Source organism: Andrena cerasifolii, chromosome 1 (assembly GCF_050908995.1).
Source record: "Andrena cerasifolii isolate SP2316 chromosome 1, iyAndCera1_principal, whole genome shotgun sequence".
NCBI lineage: Eukaryota > Metazoa > Arthropoda > Insecta > Hymenoptera > Andrenidae > Andrena > Andrena cerasifolii.
In genome coordinates, this window is record NC_135118.1 from 12,106,777 (window position 1) to 12,119,118 (window position 12,342).

The 12,342-nt window shown below is 38.2% G+C and overlaps 1 protein-coding gene across 1 annotated transcript in view; it reads right to left on the reverse strand.

Annotated features, from left to right (window-relative positions):
* Positions 1–12,342, reverse strand: part of Twin (CCR4-NOT transcription complex subunit 6-like twin) — a 405,710-nt gene that overhangs the window by 229,132 nt on the left and 164,236 nt on the right. The window lies entirely within an intron of this gene.

A 12,342-nucleotide genomic window follows, 5' to 3' on the forward strand; every position in this document is an offset into this window, starting at 1 on the left:
TAATGGCAATTAAAAGTACTTTTAGTTATGACTTTTATTCTTAATTTGGTTTCACGTGTTGTAAGTGTAGCATGAAAATATACATGTCAAATTGCGTTGTCAAAGTGATAACAAAATCCATGGATTAATTTCGCAAGTACGAGAAAGTCGTTATTAAATTGTAGCATGAATTTGAGTGGTGCACTGCTTCTCGTTATTATACCCAGAATGTCGAATAAACTGCAGTAATAATCCTACTTAAGTAGTAATGTATTCATGATACGTGAATGGTAAATTATTGATGCTGAATTGTTTCCATTTCTGTGTAATTCAACGGATGTGGAATGCCACGTTTCGAAGGTATCTAACTTGAAGGGAAACTCGACAGTCCAAATAGATTGAAATCGAAACTGCACAGAATCTGTATTCAACTCTAACTAGACCCCTAATTTCAACGAGAACCGAGATGTAACTGGTCTTCGTCAATTAAATTATAGTCTAATTGTAAGTTTCTGTACACACATTGCTGATTGCTACACTGCTACGAAATCGGATTCATCTCTTGCCTTGAAAAACGAAGAGTAGCGACTGCTAGACCTAACTCGTCAATTTATAAATCACATTTAAAATCAAAATACTTAACACGTTTGTAGAAGCTGATTCGCGCCGAGGGAGTTGCACACTGTGCTTGCTTTTCACGTGATTTCACGTGAATCTTTTTTAGAAAGCATAAAAAGCATTGCTCCAGAGTATTTAACCCTGTGATTCCCAATCTGTGGGTCGCCAAGTGATTTCTGAGGGGTCGCCACGGTTATTTTTAGTTAGCGATTTTTATCACTTATTTATTTTAATATGGTTGCACTGCCATTTTTAACGATGTGACACTCATTTCTCATAAATGAAAGGAAGGAAATATTTACCTTGCCTTATATGGGGGAGTCGCAGGTTATTTGAATATTATAGAAAGGGATCGCGACTCAAAAAAGATTGGGAAACACTGCTTTAAGCGTTTACTTGGAAAACAAATCAACCCCGGTTTATACTCGATTTAAAGTGCTACCTACACTTAGGGATGGATGCAAATGTTAAATAGCATGATGCAACATGTATTTTATGAACGACATTCATGAAAACGTAGAATGCTTTGTTCCTTATGATATTTTAAAGTTACATTTTAAAAGTGCTTGAAAGGAGCCTTTTCTGCAGAAGAAAAGGCCTCATTTGAGAAACAATGCATTTCCATCTTGATGATAAGTTGGTGCATTCTGAAAGAAATATGGTCAAGGTAAGAGAGAACTCGCTAAGCAGTACAATATTGTCAGTGTGTCACTTTTTTCTGTTTTCACACAGAGAAAATTACCTTGTATAATTAGCATTGCCTTCTCCCTTTCATAGTTTCCCAATCAACTTCTTCGTTCTCTTCAGCCTCAAACATCATAACGATACCTCCAATCTTTTCTTTGATCCCATTTTATTCACCCCTCGGCCGTCCGTAGGGGAGACCGGGGCTAGTTGGTACGTTATTCTGTTTTCAATTTTTTAAATTTTTTATTTGCATTAATTACTTAATAACAAATATGCCAAAATATACTTTGGTCTTTCCTCTTTAATATATAGTAAGCGAAAACTTGAGAAAATATATATAAAATGAATGAAAAAATGTTATATGGACGAAGGCAAAAGGTATCAATTTACCCCACTGCGGGGCTAGTTGATACGTTATTCTCTTTTAATTTTTTTTCGTTTTTTATTTGCATTAATTACTTAATAACAAATAAGCCAAAATATACTTTGGTCTTTCCTCTTTAATATATAGTAACCGAAAACTTGAGAAAATGCATAAAAACTGAATGAAAAAATGTTATTTGGACGATCAATTTGGATGTATCAATACTATTTACTGTTTCTCCATATAAACGAAAACAGTTTAAAAAAACGATTGTTAACGTCGAGGTACACAGACGTACGCTGAATCGTAGTAAGGAATTGAACAACAAACTTCACATATCTCGCTTAAATAGAGTTACATATGTTCGGTGTCGAGATAATTCGTCTGTATCAACTAGCCCCGGTCTTCCCTAATGTGGTTACAATACTGACACTAATTTTAATCCCTAAAATCTAAGGATGGCAAGCAATTTCGGACTCGGCCTGTAGTCGCTATTAAAGCGTTATTAATAGCGCAGGAATTAATAGTTCTCAGAATCTACGAGCAAGAGGAAGACTCTCAATCTTTCAAAGTACCTATCCTCGAGCGATTAAAACTTGGTCCAGTTTCTGCCACGATACATAAATTTGAGAAAAGCTTGGGCTGGAAAAACTTCCCCGCTTTCGATTTAATAGTTCCTCGGAGTCGCTCTGACTCTCCATTTCAGTTTTTCGTTTGCGCACCAAAGGGACGAACGAAGAAAGCAATATTCCTAATGAAGTCTCGGTGCTTGTAGATGCAGCCTCCAAATGTTTGCCGAGTGCGATTAATCTTCTATTCCCTTTGGTATATGTTGCTCGACATTAGTGATATTACCCACAACTTCCTTTTTTACGAGATTACCAGGTGCTCTGGTTATAATCACGGCTGAATTGTTTACATTCGAGCGTTTGGAAACACAGTGGAGGTTCTATTATCCGAATTAACCCTTTGGGTATTATGGGAGCATATATGCGTTCGCTTAGCGCATGCAATGTGTGCGGGAGACGCCCATAAGCGTTCAGCGACTATGATTAAAGGATGAGACTAGGGGAAATCCGCGTGTGGCATGCGATGAGCGATCAAGTTGCTAGCACCCAAAGGGCTAACGAGGCACAATTATTTACATAAAGGATATTTCGAATAATAAAACATTCACTTCACTGACATTGGTTAGCCCGTACTTTCAGTAGAATAACAATAAGTGTGAATAGATAATCTGACTATATATGATGATAAGAGTGTTTAAACAATCAAGCTTCTCAGTAGAATTGCTTAGGTTAGACCTCGCGTGTGGTCCGGCTTTTTAACAAATACAAGTAACTATAGAATATAGTATCTTCTTATTATTTTTAAATTTTTCGCAACTTCCTTAGGTCTTATTACATTATTTAATGTACAATATGACATTCACTGATAAGATTTATTTATTACTGTAAGAACATAGAATTCATATTAATTGTTTTATCATAATGAGATATTTAAGAAAGAAATAGTGTTAACATTAGCCAGTTCAGTTCAGCTATGCACTTAACATACCTAATGCCAAAGAACAAGAAACAACTGCTTATACTTCTCCCAAAGTTAGATGAGTCGCCCAAAGAATGAAAGTACGATCGGGTCGAAAAAGACCCGGGAACGTAGTAGTGCTTGGTCAAAAAAAAGCCAAGAAAAATATTCAGTTTCTGGGGTCTATTTTTAAAAGGATTTCACAGAGCAATTACTATTTGCATCATGAAATTAGCCGTTCATCAAGAACAGAAGTGGTGACGAAAGCTTCGCAACCAGATTTATCCCCTTAATAAACTACAAATGGTGCATGGCGATAGTCTTATCGCCGAGGAGCGTAGGTAAGTCAAGTCTGTGCCTCGTCCCTTTCGTTCTCGCCTAGCTTAATCTCTCTGACGGTAATGAGTCAACTCCCGTTTAATTAAGCACCGAACAAGCGCCAAGATACACAGTCTGCACTTCTGTCGGGGATCGTTCGCCTCTTCTCTTTCGTGGCCCTTCTATATGGCACTTTGATCGTTTGTCATTAATTAATGACTGCAAAGGGTGACCATTAATTAATCGCTGCAGCCATTCGTGCGAAGCAGAAAGGTTGGATGCTTAATAGAATACATTACACATTAATATACCTAATGAAGGACGTACTATGTGCTCGAAAGCAGAGTTCGGCATTATTCAAATTATTTTCAATAAATGCTTACTTAAGATAATTATCCAAATGAATTCTCTTTAGTCGATTTTATTTCACGTGGATTATAATTACCAGTGCTTTCTAGCAGTTTATTCTAACATATTATTCGAATAATTTATTCAGATAACTATTCCAAAATTATCTACGTAATGCTGTGAAAGTGCATGGCTCTTCGCTGCTTTGGACTTCCCTGACCGATTACTATTTCCGCAAATAACAGAAGATGGTGATCACAGTTAATGCAGCTAACGAATCAATGATTAAATAGCCATTATATGCTATCTGAATAAATTCTAATTGGGTAATGTCTTATTCATATGCAGCGGCTAAAACCGTACTCGCTATTCTTATCCATTACCCATTATCTCCATTCAAATCAAACTGTGCCCAATTCTGCTCGAGAGTATGGAATTCAATTTCGTTTTACGTGTCTGCGATTCTAAAACTTCAGGAAGACAAAGTAGCTTTTCTTAAATATTTCCGTAGCAGATAATCCTGTTTAATGGAATGGTTACGTAAAAGCAATGTTTGCAGAGAAGAACTTCTCGACTGTAACCAGAAGCTTCCAAGTGCAGTTATAAATAATATTGTTGCACCATCTATAAATGTTGCACGATTCTCTCTACCCACCGCCATTACAGATTAGATATTAATGTGCCTCGCTGTATGTGCATATCGCATATAGCAATGGCTGTCTCAGGGGGTGCGCAACAACGCAATTGCGAAATAAGCTCATAAATATGCGGCAGAAATTGGCTCTACCTGAATTTTTGTAGCTCGCTCAAGTCTCAGGAAGATGACCCTTTTCTTGGTGATCTCTTTTCGAACACAACTCAGGCTAGCGAAACACCCTTTAAATATTAAAAACAACTGCCACACATTTATTATTTTTTTTTTACAGGAGTAGATACTCTTTCGAGAATATTCATAGGAAACTTGCCTGCAATTTCAAGCTTAAAAATGCCAAAGGGGGTCGAACAATTTATGCACGCAAAATGCTCAGAAAAGTAGATAAAATATGTCCAACGAAGATTCACAGATCAATCGTAACGGAGGTGAGATAAGAAAATGACTATTTCTTCCTGGCTCAACTTTTATTCAATCTTCTGCACAAAATGTTCTATATATCTACGTCGAATTTCAAAATTGAAATGCTTTCAGGTGGTATGAATTATTTTACCAGCATGTAATCACTAAAGGTAGGTACCTGCGTTTCTGTAGCGCGTGAATGTAATGAAACACTCGAAGAAAACGCCTGGGAGACAGTTTCGCCGACAGTAGAAAGTTTGAGTAAATGCTTGCAACATCTACAAGAACTAGCAAAGAGAAGCATGGCAGTTGGAACAAAACGAGTGGTTTTAATCTCAGAGGCGGAAAAGAAGGCATGGCAAGCTGCAGATGGCAAAGTAAGAGTAAGTAAGAACGACTCGATAAGCAAACCTAGTTAAACTTTAATCTCGTGTTCTTAAAAAGACTTCCATCCATTTTGCTTCATGTTGAGGAGGATTAAAAGTTGCGTGTCGGACGGCTGGGACCGAAGAAAAGTTAATTTACCTGTTCCAGTTGCGCGGTAGTATTACGCTCTATCGTTGTACAGAATTTGATATAAGAAACAATTTTATCATAACACATAAACATACACACGCTTAACACTAATACCTTAATAACTCAGTTTCGAATTTGCAAAGTATCGTTTAAAGAGCTTCTTGTACCATTTATGCATACGCTTTCTCTCTAATACATAGGTACTGGTGAAGTAATTGGTCCTTTAAGCAAATGTTAGCATAGGGTTCAGCAGTCTTAAAAATTCTTAAGGAATTGCTTATTTAGCAAAAGCAATTGCTTCATTTATTCATTCGATTGTAAGCAATTCCTCAACAAATTAAGGAGAAGCAATTCCTTTAAACAATTCCTCAAAAAATTAAGGAGAAGCAATTCCTTTAAGCAATTCCTCAAAGAATTAAGGAGAAGCAATTCCTTTAAGCAATTCCTCAAAAAATGAAGGAGAAGCAATTCCTTTAAGCAATTCCTCAAAGAATTAAGGAGAAGCAATTCCTTTAAGCAATTCCTCAAAAAATTAAGGAGAAGCAATTCCTTTAAGCAATTCCTCAAAGAATTAAGGAGAAGCAATTCCTTTAAGCAATTCCTCAAAAAATGAAGGAGAAGCAATTCCTTTAAGCAATTCCTCAAAGAATTAAGGAGAAGCAATTCCTTTAAGCAATTCCTCAAAAAATTAAGGAGAAGCAATTCCTTTAAGCAATTCCTAGGCAGTTTACGAATTTCTACAAGATAAAGCAAACGCTTGTGTTTTTATTCACATGAATTTAAGTAATGCCTAGTAAAATATTAAGAAGCAGCAATTGCTTATACTATATTCATTAGGCTCAATGGTACTATGAATTTTAAGGGACAGAAGAAATTAGTACGGAATAATTCCTTTTACTTAGAATTTAATTGGTATTAATAGTTATTACAGTAATATCTGGGGTACCTACATTATTTATACATACATTATAAGAATATTTCTCTCGAGTTTCAAGAATACAGATCGGTAATGAGCATGAATCCAAAATGTACTGTCGTCAAAGTGTTACTCTCCCAGGCAATGCGAGCAAAGGTACCAGTTCCTGGCGGTTGTAATTACACTGTCGTAATACGGGAACGGTATATCCAAGCGTGGTTATGACATAATAAAAGTTAACGTGAAAAGGCAAGAAGCTGTTTTCCCTATGATAAGCTGCAAGCGAAAGTTTCGGCCTTTCAAGTTTAAATTCTGCTTTAATGACCACTCTTGGGAAGGCCGCCTGATAACAGCGGGGAGGGGGGCTTTTTCAACCTATTTCGCTGTCGGTGGACAAGTTTCGCAATGAAATACGCGATGATAGTAGTGAAAAGTGTAAATTAAGGTCCCACCTTCAGAGGCTGTTTCTTTGGGCAAAAGGTTCTCGAACGGTATTGTTCCAGCAGCCGCCTCTAGTCAACACTGCCGTCACCACATTTTCTGCAGAAACCACCTTAAGATGCTAATGAATTCTAACCCACTCCCTGACACGGCGAAGGGAAAACTCAGCTTTATAAACTGAAGTAAGTTAATAGCCAAATACACGCGGAAATACTTAATGCTGGGCCATTGTCACTTTTGGAAGCTCAGAGAAAATTCAATTTGAAAATTTCTTTACTTCACGACAGAAGAATGTACTCTAGAACTTCTAGAAGGAGTATTAGAGGGCAGATTTAGTAAAAAAGTTGTAAGATTGTTGGGAAGCACAGAAAAAAAATCAGAGCGTAGGAAAAGGAAAAGCAAATGTAAGTTAGGCAAAGTACAACAGGAAATTAAGTATTAAGTAGGTTTAATAGCTAAGAAATATAAAGTATACGGGACATTCCATGCGAACTCGGATTGATTTCGGAGTAAGTTTTCGTAGATTGCTGAAATTTGAATACGTTGTAGTCTTTAGTGATATTTAAACGTACCTCAAAGGATTTTTCAAAATTTTGAAAAATGTCGATTTTACAGCTGTTTGAAGTTAATAAGTGCTAACTTTTTTCAATACATTATAGCTATGGAAGTAGTAAACGGATGGTGATGAGCTTTACGGTGATTATAGAGAAGACATTGAAGTTTTATGAAAAGATTATTTCAGTTTAAAAAACAAAAGTATTATGTTGGATATAAAAAACAGTAAGAGTTTTCCTCCTTGAGTTTTTTTCAAATACTTACCATTTTCGAGAAACCTGTATAAGAATATCAGGTACAGCCGCTTGGCCGCTGCGAGTAACTTTCGGAAATTTTTACGGGGCCAATTTTAAAATGTCTATATTTCTGTAAATTTGTCCATCAAGGGGAAGGATAGAACTATATTCTCCTTTTTTCAGATTTTTAAAATCGCGCCCGATGTTAAAAACCTGCATTTGTTTAAAATAATTGAACAAAAATGGTTCAAAATTTTGTTTTTTAAACTGAAATAATTTTTTCATAAAACTTCAATGTCTTCTCTATAATCACTGTAAAGCTCATCTCCATCCATTTACTACTTCCATAGCTATAATGTATTGAAAAAAGTTAGCACTTATTAACTTCAAACATATTCACATTTCAGCAATCTACGAAAACTTACTCCGAAATCTGTCCGAGTTCGCATGGAATATCCCATACGAGAGGGCACCCCTTTGAGAGTTTAGGTAGTGTTTTTGTAAACCAAGTCCATTCTTTGCCCTCGAGAAAATAAATACTCAAATAAATAAATATGTTATTTAATCTTTTTTACCCAACCCTCAAGAAAATAGCAATTTTATAACAATTTCGATGTGTCTCTGGAAGAAGTAAGTACCTTCATTTGACAGTGACCAAATCGTAGCGTAGGAACGATGAAATCCCTTTTCTAACAGACATCCTTTGATGTAGTCTCTGTAAATTGCACCGAAGTTGAAGTTGAAGGCAAATACACTGGTAGAATCTCCGTGGAGTTTCATGGAAAATCGTGTAAAGTTTAGTTCATTGATTCTGAAAAGGGCCAATTTATGCGCTCTGCAAGAAAAACTGCTTCACTCGGAAGAAATAAAGCAAGGAACACGGGGGGGTAGACAGGAAAAGTAAACGGGGCTAAACTGCGTGACTCGTGATTACGAATGAGAGGGCGTGCCCCACCAACATTGTGCATATTTGTCGGCAAAGTTACGCGTTAGCGTAACGGCAAACTTAAGCAGATTAGAAGCTACACCAGAAGTAATATGGTTCCGTACCAACATTTACTCTTACCGAATAGTGTACTGTTAAATTCTACTTGCACGGAAATGAAATTCTTTACGAACCTCGTTACTATGTTATTTCGCGATTCTACACCCGTTCGCGGAATTCAATCACCTTTCCGAACCGATAATCCGATATCGAGTAATTCGTCTAAATGGCACATTAATAATTGATTAAAAGGGGATGGAACGTCGTTGCTGGGTAATACGAAAGATATACTTACCAATCGCTAGAATTAATTAATCGTACCTTTTTACGACGAAGTGGTAAGTGACGTACAGGTAGTTACACGGAGGACGCACATACCTGAAAAGAGAAGAGAAGACAAGTGATTAGAAATGCAACAATATCTCAAGAACAAATACAGTAATTAGTAGGAATACACCGTACAGTCGACTGTCTCTTTCAATTTGGCATTCTAGGTGTGTAAGAAACTTCAATCACAGCAACTTTGGCAATTCCAATTTCTTACTAAAGTAACGGCGAAGCCGAAAAGTGGACACCAAGTTTCCCCGGCTGTTGGCCAGTTCAGTGGAGTTTTTCTTATCGATCCCCAGGTCCTTAGTGTAGCGACTCAACGCTGTTTTGTAGGGAAGAGGCTACAGCCACTGGTTGCAAGAAAGGGCCATGGGCTAAGCTCTCTCATAATTAGTTTCGAAACGTTGGGGGGCTTTGAATTTGGTTGGTCTGTGAAGGCAGAGGGGAATGCTTTGATCGATTTCGATTCTATGTATACGCTGACTTGTTTCTACTTTAAAGTAAGGATGTTAAAGATACCTTTGACTCAAGATATCGAAGTGATATGGTGTTTGTAACTGAACTCGTGTAGATAATATTTACACAAACAGGGTTGTTGGTTTGTGGCTTTCTTAGGGATTCGAGACTTCTTTTCGAACTCTGTTACATGTTGGAGACTTTGAGACTGTGATTAGTGTTGGCTAGAACCGTGATTTGTGAATCACTGGTGATTCGATCACATTCCTTCCCAATCACGGTGATTTTTCACAGTGATCCGTGATTTTCGTGATCGCTTCTGATTGGTGCAGGCAGAACAGTGACTCACGATTTTCGTGATCTGATTGGTGGAAAGCATAACTGCTCTTTGCACGCGCCACATAACCCCAATTTCTAATTTCTCTTGAAACATTCTCAAGTCCTCACTGTGTTTATAGAATTTCAGTTGTATATATCGAACCAATGTAATCGTTCTTGATCTATTTAAATTAACGAATATCTCTTCAGTTTAGTTAAAAAGTGTAATGTATATGTGAAGACCTTAGCCAATCAGTGCGTGCACGCATTGACTATTTATGAATGTAAATACTAGGTATATATTCGCTGAATTAGCACGCTTTGTCTGCAACACAAACTATATTTAAGTATTTTATAAAAAATAATTCACTCAAGATCAAGAATTACGATGCCAGTGAACAATTCGCTCAAGTTAAAAGAATCACGATCACGGTCGTGATTTAACTTTACTCACGACTGTGATCGTGATTCTGCGATCACTGTGATAAATCACTGTTAGTGATTTTGCACTCCATCCCTAACTGTGATCGCCAAAGAGTTTCAGTTGTACGAAACCTTGGGAGCTGCCAATTGCTAACAAAAGTCTAAAGTGACTCGATAGGAGATAGTGTCTATGGAAATTAATTAAATTGGGGTGGTGCAATGTGAAACGTAGTGGAGGTAGTAAAAAATGGTCTATGGAAAACTGCGGGAATGTCTGGACAGAGAGTCGAGGGCGAGCGAGGGACGACTAATGCGCGTATCACACTAGCTGCTGCGGCCGTCGCTCGCGGCTGCCCGTGCCGCTGCGGCCGGCTGTTTCCCAATCACACACAGGCGGCGGTTGTTGCAGCCAGCAGAAGACAAATACGCTCAATCTGTCTGCTAGCCGATTTATTTACATTCGCAATGAACATGCAAAAGGGACTGCTTGTGTCGTATTATGAAGCGAACGTGAGGAAAAGAAAATTGGTATCTGCTTTTCTCATGATGGTCTTGGCGTTTTATCATTCTCGATGCCATGAACCTAGTGTCTGAGCAAAACATGGGGTAGCGCGTAGGAAAAAGCAAGGTGTTCGTCACAACCTCTTTCTACAAAACGTGATTTTGTAGCGCTGAGCATTATGACGGATACTGCTGACACTTTTTTTAACCTATCTCGAATATCAAATAAATACCGCGCGAAAACCCTGCGCCCTGATTGGCTGCAGCTGTCGCCGCGGCTCGGAAAAATAGCCCGCCGGCTATCCTCGCTGCAGCGTCGACAGCTTCACTTTGATTGGTCGCACACCGCACAGTGATAATGACATTTTTGTTCAAATCACCCTACAGGTCGTAATTTTTCAGAAAACTTGACAATTTTTTTTTTAATTCTGCGCAATTAAATTCTCTACCGATCTGTCCGGTCGAAATTTTGAATTTCGTTGCTGATTTTTTTTTATTTAGAGAATTATACAGCACTTTTCGAAGATCAGTATCTGTGGGCTTTTTTGGCCGCCTGTTCCGAATTTAAAGTCAGATTTTCGAAATTGAAGGTGGTGAATGCAATATGCCGAATATAGTTGATTTTTCTGACTCAAAAAAACACGTATTTCTTATTTTTCGGTCCTCTATAACATATTCAAAAATCAAAATGATGGGAGGCGGACACCTAAAATACTCTCCTTGTAAGGAGGACAGGATTGTTCTGAAATCAATTTTAAATAGCCAATCTGGACTTTTTAGGCTTCTAAAAAACCTACTGACTGATAAAACCTGTGACTGATAATTTCGCAAACGAAACTTCATTCATACAACTTATTCCGTGAAAATGGACACAAATAAATTTAAAACCAGCAAAATGGTGACTTACACCCACCCTAATCGCACCTAAATTACATCATATTCCAATAGCATGAAAATCATCCCTGACATGTACTGCCAGAAGTGACCAGTTTCACGTGGAATGGTCCACAGAACAACAAGCAATGTTTCCAACAGCCACCGATACGAAGATCTGTTGAACTTCAACAATATTCTGTAGAAATGCTATCTGTTCTCAGATTTAACACGGAAATTGGCAGAAGACGAGTGAGAAGACAGCTACGAATAGCCAGTGAATGACTCGAAAATGGGGAAACGTGGGAACGGAAAGAGAAAGCGAGTCTGTTAGACGGCAGAAATTTAATGGCGAAGTTGTTCGCGACTGTCTACGCGATAAGTTCATAACGCGGCCGCCTCTCGGTTGCCATTGATAACTGTGCTACTCGTCGCGTGAACTTTGAAACGACCACGCGAACCCGTACCCACGGAGAAGTCATGCCATTCGGTCTAATAGGTTTCGCAGTTGCGGACTATCGAGCTCCGGTCGAGTAACTTCGCCCAGCCGGCAGCATTGCTCGCTATCGACACCCCCGTTAAGGGCTGACACTATTTTCTAACGATTTGCCTATGCTCCAACTTTGGTGTTCGTCTGTTGCACAATTCCGCGCCACGGGGGGGAAATCGATGCACGACGGATGTGTATTGTTCGTTTCGGTGATATATGATAACACGGCGGAACCTGGATAATCTCAAGTGTACGTGAAATCCAAACAGACACGGTTTGTATGGAACTTGAAGTAAACGGGAACACCGCCCAATTGTTACACGCCGATCTTGATAAAACCCGGCGTACAGGTGGAGTACCTAAAAGTATTACACGCATATTTTTTTAGCGGCGGAAATTTATCTTCG